Raw genomic sequence first — 14,243 nt, forward strand, 5'->3', positions numbered from 1 at the left:
AACAGGCATTACTGATGCTCAATTACCATCAACTTAAATTTTTATGTTTATTTCTTGCATTTTAGAAGCAATTGGTTATTTATTTACATTCCAGAGAGCCCTGATGTCAATTTATTAAGGTATTTCATTCAAAGAGAGGTTAGTCTTGTCAATAATTCTAATTATCTATTTTTCAATTGAAGTAGGAATACCTTGAGTTTGTCACCTCATTACAATGCTTTGCTGAAAGATAAAAGGCCTAAGAATTGCTAATTTAAAGAGAACACTGCTCTTAGGAAGTATTCACTTTAGGGGAAATGTTACTGTCTGCATCTACTGAAAGTGGAGTGTGGCATGAAGGTTAATGATCCTTTTCACAATGTAATGTACAATTATTACCTTATTTGTGCCTCAGAACATTTTTTTAAGTTATGGAGGAAAAAATTTTATCACTAGAGATAATAATAGTGGTGCTAGAACTAGTAGAAAATGGAAGCAATTGGAAGGTAAACTCGCATAAACTCAGCAGCACATCTCCCCACCTCTACAGCAACTGTATCTACCTATTCTGCTTTCACTCCTCTTAGAGGTGCATTGTCCATACTCCAATCTGACACCAACTTCTCCACTTGTGCGCAAAGATCCCGATCCTTTTCACTTACTCGAAACCATCTCTACAGCAAACCTCCTACTTTCTCTAAATATCACCATTTTCCCCTTTCTACTGAATTTTGCCCATCAGTGTTAAAATATTTTATTACTCCCGGATTAAAATAAACTTGCCTACACTTCCCCTATTCTGGTTACTGCTGTTCTATTTGTTCTCATTCATAGAAATGCTTTTTAAAAATGATTTATATTCTGTGTCTAAAATATGTTCCCCCCACCACTACCTCTCTCCCCCAAATCAGTAGTCATAGATAAGGGACTGTCATATGACTGAACCGAAATTCAATTCTTATTTTTCTTATTGATCTGCAAGCAACATTAGCTATGGCCGATTTCCTTCTTATGGAAATACTTTCTTCTCTTTGCATTTCTATGTCTTTGTTATTCTCCAATTTCATTATTTGTTCATTCTAAGTTTTCTTCTCAAAATTGAACTCAAAATTGTAGGATGACCTTTTTTACTTCACTATGTATTCCCTTGTAATTTCATCTATTAGAATGCTTAACATATCAACTATACTTATTTTAGATTCCCTGCCTGGTAATTCCAAAATACACATCACACCTGAGTCGGATTGTGATGCCTGATTTGTGTGTTCCATGTTTTCACCTGCCTCCTAGCATTTTTTTTTGTTGTGAGTCAGACAAGATTATCTCATTATAAGAACTGGGGTAAACCAACGTATAATGTAAGGTTATATGTTCATCTGGCAAGGAGTTTGTCTGTGTTCTTGCTATAGTGGTAGGTGACAGAGACTTAAAATTCTTGTAGTTTCCTTGTTTTTGTCTCCCCTGGCTTCCCTAAGAACTCCTCCTTAAATAGAGTCTGCATTTTGCAGCTTTTTAAATTTTTTTATTGTGAAATGTAACATGTATACAAAAAAAGCAACACATTTCCAAGTACACTTTAACAAGTAGTTATAGAACAGATTTTAAAGTTTGGAATGGGTGACAGTTCCACAATTTTTCGCTTTTTTGTCAAGCTGCTCCAAGACACTGAAGACCAAAAGAAATATCAATATAATGATTCAGCAGTCATACTCATTTGTTAATTTCTATCTTCTCTGTTAAACTCCTTTGTTTATTCTTTTTTGTGAAAAATAATGTATTTACAAAAAAGCAATAAATTTCAGAGTATATCACATCAATTAGTTGTAGAACTAATTGTTACAATTCCACAATTTTAGGTTTTCACTTCTAGCTGCTCTAAAGTACTAGAGAAGTGTCAATATAATAATTCAGCACTCATACTTGTTTGTTAAACCCCATCTTTTTTGTATAACTCCACCATCACCTTTGATCTTTCCCCCACTCTTTAGGAGTATTTGGGCTATGCCCCTTCTAACTTTGTCATGTTGGAAGGAGCTGTTGATAATATGGGACGTGGGGATGGAACTAGTTGATGTCCCTGAGAGGCTGGTCCCTCTGAATTTCAGCACTTTTCTGCTCCAGGGACCCATCTGGAGGTTTTCTGGAAAATTACCTTGATGCACGGAACCTTTGTAGAATGCATTTTGCAGCTTTTGATCCCATGATTCACTATTTTTATACTGGAGACCTAGTGTGTTGTGGTAAAATGCAGGAAAGGGGAAGAATTCTATAACCCTACGGTTAAATCTCAGCCTTTCATGGACTTCCATCCTTGGACGGAGGCCACCATAAGTGTTCCTTGGTTTTCCTGTCCACTCCCATGGGTGAACCAGGATGACTCAATGGGGCTTGAGTTGAGTAATTTCATTTCCCCAGGTGGGATAAGACTCTGGTAAAGTCTTCTCCTCTTGGAGAGTTGGCTTTTCTTTTACAACGCTCTGGAGTCATTTAAAAATGTTCACTTCCCCTGTCACCCATGATCACCACAAAGGATCTTTCTTAGCTTTTTATCATGAGATGCTTTTGAGATTACTGGGGGTAAAACCCATGAAACTCTGGGGCCCCAGAGTGTCTCATGCTCACACTAGTTCACACTTAACCTCCAGCAATTGTTTAACCCCACAAATTAAGTATTCCTACCAGTTTATGTCTGCAGTAATGTCTGTTCTAGGTAAGGAGATCTTCGCAGTGGACTCTGTGGATTTGCCTCTGCAGATTTCAGGGTGGCCATTTTCCCTCAGACATCTGTTATCTGATATATACAAGAAACATCACTGATTTTCAGTCTGTTTGGACTTATTCTTGTTGTAAGGATTGTAGTGATGATTTCCAAGCTTTATACAAGTTGGAGCTGAAACAAGAAGTCTCCTCATTTCTTTGTATTCTTCAATCAAATACCCTCTTCTCTTTCCACATTATCTTAATTAAAATTGCTACCCTCTCAGTCTCTATACTTCTATTCTCCTTTACAAAGCTGTATTTTGGCCCATAATACTTACCTTCTGAAATACTATAAAAGGTACTCTTTTTTTAAAGCTAATTGTTTGCCTCCTTATATGATAATATACTCTCTGTGATGCCAGGGATATTTTTCTCTTCCTTTATCTCAGGATTACTTAGTGTCTAGTAGAGTGCCTGCCCACCTGTCCTACAGTAGCAATTCACTACTTGCTGAATGAATGCTTAAAGATTAGTAGGATATATTTACCTTTTTATAATTGATGTTCAAAAAGTAGCCTATTGCTTCAAAAGTTTCATAGCTGAATGTAATTGACCTGTGATTCAAACCGCAGATATATTGATTAACTATTGCTGACTAACAAACAACTACACAAACTGTTGCAGCAGCTTAGTTGGGGTGGCTTGCAGTCACATACATACTCATTCTCCTGTGACCAGCATGTTTTTATATGGCAGAGATGCAGCAGAGCAAGTAGATGCATAAGAGGTTTCTCAAGACCTAGGTTCAGAACTAGTTTGCCAATACATCTGTCTTATTCTATTGATCCAAGCAAGTTAAATGGCCCATGCCAAATTTAAGGGAGAAGAATGATAAATAACAAATGTCTTTAAGTTGGAGAAACCAAAAAAAATTAAATTGTAAAAGGTTTGACTCTAGGAAAGGAGAAAGAATTAGGGACAATAATGCAATCTGCCCCCCAGGTTTCCACAGCACACAACCTCCACTATTGAACTGGTGGTAGCAATAGAATCTCTGCTTTTCAGTGCTGAGTGTTCCTCTCCTTTAAGTTTATTAAACATATCAGGCCAGAAGCAAATATGGCTAGCAGAATGACGCAAGAGGAAAATCCCAAGCCTGTGTGAAGTTGGCAGTATCCAAGTTTCCATCAGACATGACAACTTTTTCAAAGCAAATGATGAGGTTTTTCTATTTCAGCAATTTCTGTCCATTGCATTGGAGGCAGAAGGACTTTCTCAACAGTTTGATTTAATGATCTCCTAAATTAAAGAAAAAGACTTTCAGAGAAAGTGGGGTGTTATCCATAAAAAACAGCAGTCTAAATGTGTTTTCTTATAAAACCAAAGTTACTGGCCCTATGGCCAGTGGGTGTTTATTTTTGTCATGCAATGGATAATTTTGAGAATTTGTTATGTTATTAATCCAGCTTTTGATAAAAAATTATGTTCTTTTAAACTATCTATTTTAAAACTTAAATCATCCACAAGAAAAGTGAAAAGAGAAAGAATTGCAAGTGAAAACAATGAAAACTGTTACTGATAACATTATATTTTCCCCAAAATGAACAGCTTTTGCAAAAATTGCAAAAAATGAAAATCCAATATTTTCATAGGATTTATTTTTATTTTTTTTCATAGGATTTTGATAAAACACGTAAGTAGTGTCACAATAGAGCGAAATGATTTGGAAATTAAATTATTTTTCTTCTTTTTTAAATTCATATTGTTTTATTTAGACTTGTAGAATGTGAAAACGCATGAAGGTTACTCTGGTGCTTTTGCTAAGTTCAAAACATGAATTTCTGAAACATTTAAAAAATAAAACCTAGAGAAATTCATTAAGATCCCACTGTATACTGCAAATGACACTTCATGTACTTGAAAATGAATTGAGGTTCAGTTGTTAGAGAAGTGTAAAACCATCCATAAATTATCTATGAATGTGGTAAATCAGACCATAGGAATTTTCAGCCTTAAATTATTTTTAGAATATCCAACTCTACAGTCTTGCATCCAACCATGAAACAATTAAAACGTAGGAGATTACAAAAATATACTTATGAATACAGTAGTTTTTCAGATATCATTTTAGAAATGCTATTCATTACCTGCGGTTTATCATCAAGATAGGAAACACTTATTTTAATCGACACTATCTATGGTACTTATTTAATTAATTTATTTATTTATGCATTTATATATGTATGTATTTATTTATTTACATGGGCAGGCACTGGCAATCCAACCTGGGTCTCCGGCATGGCAGGCAAGAACTCTGCCACTGAGCCATCAGTGCCTACCCTATGGTACTTAGTTTTTTACTTGAAGTTTGCACGTATGTTTAAACAGACATGCCAGGTTTTTGCCTTTGTTATTATGGTGATTTATAAATGCACACACATATAAATGAGCAAAAGTCTATATATTATCATATGTGTATGTGTTTGTGTGTGTGTGTGTAGCACGAGGGTGCTTGATTCCATCCTGTTTTTATCACTTAGCGAGGTAAATCAGTTCTTGATTGATTCATTTCCTAAATTCAGTTGTTGTGCTTGTGTATTAACTGTGAAAGGAATTGTTCATAGAATTTGATTTAAGTTAATAACAGATCCATTTTCTGAGCTAGAAATGACTAGTGAACGTGTTATCCAGCCTATCTTTTTTTTTTTTTTATGCTGCATGGTGTGGGTCACATTTCATTTTTTTTCCATGTGAGTATCCCACTATTGCAGCACCATTTGTTGAAATTTTTGTGAGAACGGAAGTGCATGGACCAGGAACTGAACCTGGGTCTTTTGCATGACAAATGAGACTTATACCACTGAACAACCTCCCAGTCCTTAAGCTTTCCTAATTTACAGAATGAAAATTGAGCCCACAGAGCTCAATGTATAAGAATGACTTACATGTAATCAAGCCCAATCTGCAATCTACAGAATTTCCCAATTCAGTTTTTATCTTTGGACACAATTCACTTTTTGGTTAAGGTTTTATTTTTATAGTTTTATGCTCATTTTTTGTAATACATCTAAATGAATGAAAATGACTTACGCGTAGAAGTCAACATTGTAAGAAAAAAGAAACTGAAAGTAAAATTACCTTCTCCTTTTAAAAGGAACAAAAACAATAACCAACATCCATATCCCAATACCAGACATATTGTATATAATATAAATTATATATAAATATATTATTAATACATAAATGAACTATCTGCTTGATTCTAAACCTGCTTGTTGCTAAAGTGCCAGTTGATATAACTTCAGCTATATATAATTATAAGCCAACTTAACCAAGGAAGTTATATTTCATCAAATGGGTGATGGTGAAATATGTAATGTCATTCAATTGTTGTTATTATTGCCTACAGTCTATTTTCATTATTTTATCTATTCCCCCCACATACCGTAAATATATTACCAAGCAATTCTAAATTCAGAAGTTTTCAATTCTCTTTTTAGCTTGTAGCACTATGTGATGCCACACATGTTTATAGTTATTCAGTTCCAATCTCCTTCAAACCTCAGATGTGAAAAGATGACATTTCTTACACATTAAGATAAACAGTGCATTCCTTCTATCACTTCAGGGAATATTTTAGTCAAGTGTTATAATTTTTGCATTTTGCTGTTTATAATATTAATAGCTATGTAATAAGAAATGTACAATTGAACTGTCAAAAATGATTTGTTACCAGATGTTAGCATAATTTGCCAGCTGTCAGATTTTAATAATTTTTATTTGCCTAAAATGTGACACTTAACTTTCATGGTAAATCAAGACATATAGCAGAACTTATTTGATATTACGGAAGCTGACTGAAATCTTGTGCATGGCTTGACAGATTCAATACTTTGCACTGAATATATACCTCACTCATGGTATTTTTTTTTTTTTTTCACTCATGGTATTTTGAATGATTCATTTTGTGATAGACTGGAAAGTTAGTGCTTTGTGCACAACTAGACGACTTCAATACCCATAAGCTGGATGCAACAATTAAAATTTACTTCTAATAATGTAGTTTTCTTATTTAAGTGTTTTCATTTTGTTTCCATTCACTAATCATCTCATGTAAGCACAAAAGCAGAGGAAAAATTATTTCTTTAAAAAAATAAATGTTTAAGTCCCTAGTTTAAAATATTGGCATATTTTTCATCTATTTTATGCATAAAATTAAAATATAAAATCAGCATATCAATAATTTCCACGAGTTCTAAGAGGTGGCCATGCTTGATTCTATTGCTATTGCCACCCTAAGCTTATACCACAAATGTTGATTTGGTCAATCCATTCAAAGACCTTACAATGTCATAGAAAAGCTCACTGCCACCCAGTGGTCATTGTCTTCATGTTCATTGCTTTGCAATACATTAAAAAATCTTCAGCCAGTCGTATTTATGACAGAGGATAAAGATTTTATGATATATAAAGCAATTTTCCTAATTTGAGATATTTTATATTTCTCCATTTTTAATTGTGTCTTGGAAAGTTAAAAACCTACAAGTAACTTTAATTAAGTTCACAGCCAATAAAATATTTGATGCTGATTAAACAAATATTGAAATTTATTAACAGCACAATGTTCTAAAAGAATGTACAATGATGAGCAAATAACTGAACTGGAGTCAGCAAAGTTTTTAAGGTAGAACTCAAGAAGTTTGCAGAAAGAAAGGCAAATTGGGTTCCTCAATGGCCTCACACACTACAAGGTTTTTCTCCTAGATCAGCAGTTGTTCCATTGTATGTATATAATGATAAATTGAGAACTGAAATAATAGAACAGAGCTGACTTTTTCAAATTAGAATACATATTTAAGTTCCAGTGTTCATACTAGCCAAGTATTGTATAAAATTTAATGTATATTTAATTCATTCATACCTAAAATATATTGATGTTTGAAAGAGATGATATGAAAACTAATACATACAGACATACCCTATTTTACTAAGTTTCACTTTATTGAACTTCACACATACTGTATTTTTCATCAAAATGAAGATTTGTGACAACCCTATGTTGAGCAAGTATCTCGGTGCCATTTTTCCAACATCATGTGTGGACTTTGTGTCTTTGTATCACATTTTCTTAATCCTCATAATATTTCAAACTTTGTCATTATTATGGTGATCTGTAATCAGTGATCTTTGATGTTACTATTGTAATTGTTTTGGGGCACCATGAAGCATGCCCATATCAGATGATGAACTTAAGCGATAAATGCAGCGTGTGTTCTGACTACTGCACTAACTGGTTGTTCCCCATTTCTTTCCCTCTCCTCAGACCTCCCTACTCTCAAGGCACAACAATATTGTAATTAGTCCAATTAATAATCCTATAATGGCCTCTAAATGTTCAAGTGAAAGGAAAAGTCACATGTCTCTCACTTTAAAGCAAAAGCTAGAAATGGTCTGCTTAGTGAGAATGGTATGGTTAAAGCTTAGATAGGCCAAAAATTGGGCTTCTTGTGCCAAAGAATTAGCAAAGGTGTGAATGCAAGGAAAAGTTCTTGAAGGAAACTAAAAACTGAAGCATCTCCAATGAACACACAAATAATAACAAAAACAAAACAGCCTTATTGCTGATGTGGAGACTATGTTCTTGATCTGAATAGAAGATCAAACCAAAGAATTCCCTTAAGCAAAAGTCTAATCCAGAGCAGGAACCTAGCTTTCCTCAATTCTACAAAGGTTGAGAGAAGTAAGCAAGCTTCAAAAAAAGAGTTTGAAACTAGAAGGGGTTGGCTCATGAGGTTTAAGAAACTGTCTCCATAAAATAAAAATGCAAAGTGAAAAGTAAATGGTCATGTAGAAGCTGCAGCAAGTTATCCAGAAGATAAGCTAAGATCATTGATGAAGGGGGCTACACTACCCAAGAGACTTTCAATGTAGATGAATCAGTCTTCAATTAGAGGGATATGCCATTCAGGAGTCTCATAGTTAGAGATAAGTCAGTGCCTGGATTCAAATCTTCACAGGACAGCCTGCCTCTCTTGTTAGAGGCTAATGCAGCTGGTAACTTTAAGTTGAAGGCAATGCTCATTTTCCACTCTGAAAATTCTAAGACCCTAACGAATTATTCTAAATCTGCTCTGCTTTATGTTCTACACATGAAACCACAAAGCTTGGGTGGCAGTACATCTGTTTACATTATGGTTTACTGAGTATTTTAAGCCCACTGTTGAGATCTACTGCTTAGAATAAAAAGATTTCTTTCAAAATATTACTGCTCAGTGATGATGCACCTGGACACCCAAGACTCTGATGGAGATGCACAATGAGATTCATGTTGTTTTCATGCCTATTAACACAACATCCATTCTAGAGCCCATAGACCAAGGGATCATTTCAACTGTCAAGTCCTATTATATAAGAAATACATTTCATAAAGCAATGGCTATCATAGACAGTGATTCCACTGATGAATCTCAGCAAAATAAATTGAAAACCTTCTTAAATTTCTCACCATTCTAGAAGCCAATAAGAACATCCATGATTCATGGGAGGAGGCTAAAATATCAACCTTCACAGGAGTTTGGAAGACGTTGATTCCAACCTACATGGATGACTTTGAGGTGTTCAAGACTTGAAGTGAGATGGTAGAAACAGCAAGAGAACTAGAATTAGAAGTGGAGCCTAAAGATGTGACTGAATTGCTGCAATCTCAGAATAAAATTTGAACGGATGAGGAGTTGCTTCCTATGTTTGAACAAGAAAGTTGTTTTTTGATATAGAATCTACTCCTGGTGAAGATGCTGTGAATAGTATTGAAATGACAATGAAGGATTTAGAATATTACATCAAATTAGTTAATAAAGCATTCTCAGGGTTTGAGAGGATTGACCCAATTTTGAAAGAAATTTTACTGTGGGTAAAATGTGATCAAATAACATCACATTCTACAGAAAAACCTTTCATGAAAGGAAGAGTTGATCAATCTGGCAAACTTTCATGTCATTTTAAGAAATTGTCATATCCACTCCAACCTTCAGCCACTAACACCCTGATTAGTCAGTAACCATTAACACTGTAAAAAGGTTATGACTCACTGAGAGCTCAGATGATGGCTAGCATTTTTAACAATAAAATTTCCTAAATGAAGGTATGTATATATATATTTTTTGCATAATGCTATTGCACACTTAAGAGACCACAATACAGTATAAATATAACTTTTATTTGCCATGGGATACCAAAAAGTTTGTGTGACTTGCCTTGTTGAGATATTTGCTTTATTGCAGTGGTCTTGGAACCAATCTGCAAAATCTCTGAGGTGTGCCTATACAATATGTCCCTATTTTTATTAAAAATAAAGCAAATGCACAATGAACATTTAAAGAAATAAACATAAAACTATTTAAAATGTTCTTTTTGTGGAATTATATAGGACTTTTACTTCCTTTGCTATGTAATCTGAAATATTTACATTTTTAATAATTATGTGGATACCTTTATAAGTTCAGAACAAAAGACCATTCAAAAAACATATTTTAATCAAATAACAGGAAACTTAGGAATAAAAAACTCTAGTTATATGAATTCAAATATTAGTTAATGGTACCCTCCAACTATCCAAATAATTGCCACTGTGATTAAACTTAAATGTCTTTTTCAAGACTTGGAAATAAAGAACACAGCATTGATGTATGAATATTAAAGATGAAAATTTAAATTTCATTTTTAATATTATACCTTATTGGAAACACAGACATCCCAAAATAGCCATATTTAATGCTTTGGCAGTAGGTATTTGGTGAACCATATAGCAACCTCACCTCTTGAGGTTAATTTGGTAATATAAAGTGTCTTTAGCTGAGAAGTATACAGACTACAGACTCCTCAATGATTACTCAAGCTACTAGCAGAAATCAAACATTTCTTAAGTTTACAAATGATTATTTTTGCATATTACGTATATCCACATGTAGAATATCAAAAATAAAAAAGAATTTATGTGAAACAGTGGATGGATTCTCTAAGATTTTATTTGAAAACAATCAACCCTCACAGATTAAACAGCTATATGAACACAATTTAGCAATTTTGCTTCAATGAAGCGAGCTTGCAGATTGCATGTCATAAATGCTCATGATAATGAAAGTTAAAAAAAATCTAGTGGTGAAATAGTATCAGGACCATCAAACATGTTTAATGCTTGCCATAAAAATATGACATAAAATGTAATGAATATATTAAAAAGGCATTTTATTTATTATAACAATTAAAATAGCAAAGGCTTAATAACTAATGAACCCTGAGAGAACTTTGTTTTCCAATAAATTTCAGGATAAAAGATAATTTTGACAACAGGCTTTTTTCATGAAATACTTAGCACCATGGTAGCTATTTGTTGTACTTAGTAAATGATGATAAATACATTTCCTTGTATACAAGTAGATTAAATATGCATTCTGCAATCTTCTTGAGAAATTTTAACCAAGTCTAACTAAATGTTTCTGATTAAAAATTGTGTAGATAGGAAGGAAATTAATGGCTTTGCTTGAACTATTTGTTTATTTCATTGTCAAGTATACTGGATATAATTGCAATGCCAAGAAGAAATCATTGATATTATTCTTTACCCTTTTGATATCCTGTTATATCAGTTCATTTCAGAAACTTCATTTCTTTTCCAGCTTTAATGGAAAACAGAAGTAGCTAAACATACAACCTTGGCCTATGGGCTGTTTTTCCCCTAACACTTTTATTAGCTAGAGACAACAGGTACTGAACAAAATAAAGGTTAAGCTTCAATTAAGCATTCTAAGTATATTTAGCTAGATTTTGAAAAAATAATAACGCTTCTACCCACACAATTCACCAAAAGCTTTGAATAAAGTAAATTATAATAGAAGCCAAAAAGAGTCCTCAGATGGTTTACGGCATCATATGGCTTTTTTGTGGTAAGTTATGATTGCCCTTAAATTAGATACGGTTGTTTCTAGGAGAAAAAATAATCTATTTATTCCAAAAATAAATAAATAAATAAATATGTTCATGAATGCTGCCAACATCACAGAAAGACTTTGAAGGAACACCTGAATTTAAAGCCACGTACATAATTATTTTCTCCTGCCCAGATGCAAATGCTCTTTATAGAGCCTAAAACTTACGTGGTCCCAGCTCATCGACTTGTAACATTCAAGCATTTTATTGCAGTGAGCATACTAGTGGCTTTTAGCTGCCAAAACTGGAGGGATTGATCTGTGGCTTCAAAAATCAAAACAAAAACTCAACACTAAGACACAGGTGGAATAGGACAATTTTCCGTGCAGGGTGTGGATATCATCGTGGGGTCCTGCAAGCAGCCATCCCTTCTTTCTGTTTACCTATAACTGAGAAATATTCATGATGCTGGCTTGAGTACAATTTTCTGATTCCTACCAGTGAGCTGTTTTGGCAAGTCTTTTTTTCCCCAAGTGAACGTGGTCTCATCTGAAACAGGTGTTGGGCGCTCGGCTGCCACTCACAGAGTCCAAATCAAAGGCATCGTAAACATAAGTCTTTGAAACAGTAGCCATGCTTTGACCAAATTGCTTTAGGTCACTGTCTAAGTGTCACACTTTGAATTGTAAATCCATATATATATATGTAACAATGGAGTGGAAAAGTGATCCAAAAAAATCACTTGGTTTCAAATATTTATTCACTCACTTCTTAATTCTGAGATAGTATGACAATCTTTGCCTTATAATTGGGATGTTAATAACACTTAAATTTACTGTGATTGTTGATATGCTTGTGTTTCAATACACCGTAATGCTATTTGATTTCTACTTGTAAATCTGCTATTTTCCCTTCTTTTACTGCCTATTTTTGGATTAAAATATTTTAACTATACTTATACTTGGTGTTTCTTGTTGGCTTATTAATAATACATTTTCTGGTGGTTGTTTTAGAGTTTATAATTTACACCTTTAATTGAATGCATTCTACCTTAATTAACATTATGCATTTCATGCATATTATTTAAAAACATATGTTCTACTTCCCTTTCTATCATTTCAGCTGTTGCTATATTTGTTTACTTCTATGTGTATTATAGATCACACTATGTATTATTATTTTTGCTTTAAACAGTCAATCATCCTTTTAAGTGACTTAAGTCATATATTAACAAGCAAATTTCCAATTTCCAGTGCTTTCCGTTCTTCTGTGAAGATCCAGATTACTCAATCATTTCCCCTCTGCCCATAGACTTTTCCTTTAACATTTATTTGTAGGGCAGCTTTGTTGGTAATGAAAACTTTTGGTATATTTATTTCTGAAGAGTCTTTATTTTGTCATCATTATTAAAATATATTAATGGTCTGTATAGAATTCTAAATTGCCAGACTTTTCTTTCTCTACTTGGAAGATGTTGTTCCATGATCTTCTATTTTGCTTTGTTTCTGATGAGAACTCTTCTGTCATCTTATCTTTGCTTCTGTTTGTAACAAATTGTTTTTTCTTAGTCTGCTATTGAGCCATTCTCTTTATCCTTTGGGTATAATTTTCTTTAATTAGGTGTCCTTGGAGTTTGTTGGGATTCCTGGATCAGTTTTTTTTTTTTTATCGTATTCACCAACTTTGGAAAAATGTCAGTCATTATTTCTTCAAATATTTTTTTCTGTTCTCCTCTAAGCTCCTTCAGGGAATCCAATTACAACATAGATGATGTTATACCACAGATTATCGATGCTCTGTTTATTTATCTTTCAGTTCTTTCTTTATTTCATTTTTGAGATAGTGTCTAATTCTACGTGTACAAGTCCACCAGAATATTGATCTATGACTTGAAACCTTTTGACTACTAAATCCATATCCTTACCTCAGTGTGTCCACTTGGGTTTTTTTGCCTTAGTTCCCTCCTCCTGTAGCGCTCCTTAGAAGGCCCTCCTTTCAGTATATGCCCCTGTAGGAATTTCTTCACATTTCCCTTTTCTCAGGACTCATTGCCCTACACTGCCTTATCTGCACTACTTTATATTCAATGCTTGAAAATAATTGTTTCACATATTTCATCCAGTTTTCTAGTTGTTTGTGGTAGTGGCATAACTATATCTTGGTTGGTAGTGGAAATCCTACTTTTCACCCAACTTTATAAAGACACAGATATGTTAAAAATAAAAGTATGAAAAATGTATACTATCCCTACACTAGTCAATACAAAACTTCAGAGGCTATAATGATATCAGATCAATTTTTTTATAACAGAAATATTATCTGAGATAAAAAGGATTTTATGATAATTATAAAAAGACCAATAAGATGATATAACAGTAAATATACATACATCTAGCAATAGAACTTCAAGATACATGAATCATGTTGATTGAAAGAAGTCAGACACAAAAGGACAAACTCACAGAGTTAGAATCTAGAATATAGGTTAATCGGGGATGGATAGGGAAGGGGATTTTAAGGCTTAAAATGTACAAGATTCTTATTTGGAATGATGGAAATGTTTTGGTAATGGATAGCGGTATCAGGAGGACAACATTTTGAATGTAATTAACAGCACTGAAATATATATCTAAATTTGC

Source organism: Tamandua tetradactyla, chromosome 15 (genome assembly GCF_023851605.1).
Source record: "Tamandua tetradactyla isolate mTamTet1 chromosome 15, mTamTet1.pri, whole genome shotgun sequence".
In the NCBI taxonomy this organism is placed as follows: domain Eukaryota; kingdom Metazoa; phylum Chordata; class Mammalia; order Pilosa; family Myrmecophagidae; genus Tamandua; species Tamandua tetradactyla.